The following is a 1,062-nucleotide window of genomic DNA, read 5'->3' as shown; positions in this document are numbered from 1 at the left end:
AGCCAACTAAAAAGGTGGAGGGGTAAAAGATAGAAACGTGTAGCAGAAGAACAGGGCACTAACCCACCCATGGGGAGGGTATTGTTTATATCTCCTCAGGAAAAGAGAGACCAGACTTCAACCCGGTGTTCATGGATGTGAATGCAGAGTGTTGGCATGGAGCGGGGAGCCAGTAGAGGGATCTGAGGGCCCGGCCCCGATTCCAACTATGTGGACAGATGCCGCTCCCCCCAGAAGAATTTACTTTAGAGGACAGCCCCAAAGCTGCAGCTTGGAGAGAGGGACATGTCTGAATAGAGGACAAGGGAGCAAATGAAGATGGAGGAAGAGAGAGTGGAGCATATCCTGGCTCACCAAGCCTGGAGGATGATATCCCCACTAAGAGCAGCCAATGCACAGAGTGGGCCATATGGCTGGCCCCACTATGAGACACAATGTTCATCACTGACCCATGGCCCTGTGGGAAACAACACTGGAGACACAGTGTCAGGATTGTCCTGGTCTGACCCCACCACACAGAGGCAAAACACTAAGGGCTTATGGCAGAGCAGTGGGGAGAACAGAGCTGGGAGGTCCTGAGGGAGTGCAAAGGATAGACTTTGGGGCCAGGGCATGGCACCCCATTGAACTGGACTGGAGGACACTCCTAGAGGTCAACAAACAGACCTTGAACTATTTACAGATTTTCTTTTTCTTAATTAATTTATTTTTTATCATTGTTTTTTGTTGTTTTATTTTCTTTTGTTGCTTTGTTTTGCTCTGTCTTGTTTTTGTGCATGTTATAATCTCTGCAGGTCTATGTAGATAAGATAGGCTGGATAAACAGTCTGGAGGAGAAAACAACAGGACCGAGGGTACGGAGGGGGGGGTGGTATGGGAGAGGGGCTTTTTGGGGAAAGGAGGTGGTGTTGACCAACCCAGGGACAAGGGAACAACAAATGATCCAAAATCAGTGGCAAGGAGGGTTTGAGAGGCCTGGTAGGCATTTATCAAGAGCAATGTAACCGAGAAAAATTACTGAAACCCAAATGAAGGCTGAGAATGATAATGGGACAAGAGGAA

The sequence above is a fragment of the Echinops telfairi genome, unplaced genomic scaffold (genome assembly GCF_000313985.2).
Source record: "Echinops telfairi isolate 266 unplaced genomic scaffold, ASM31398v2 ScPeMD7_43;HRSCAF=161, whole genome shotgun sequence".
In the NCBI taxonomy this organism is placed as follows: domain Eukaryota; kingdom Metazoa; phylum Chordata; class Mammalia; order Afrosoricida; family Tenrecidae; genus Echinops; species Echinops telfairi.
The sequence above is the reverse complement of the archived record's forward strand: the minus strand, read 5'-3'. Positions refer to the sequence as shown.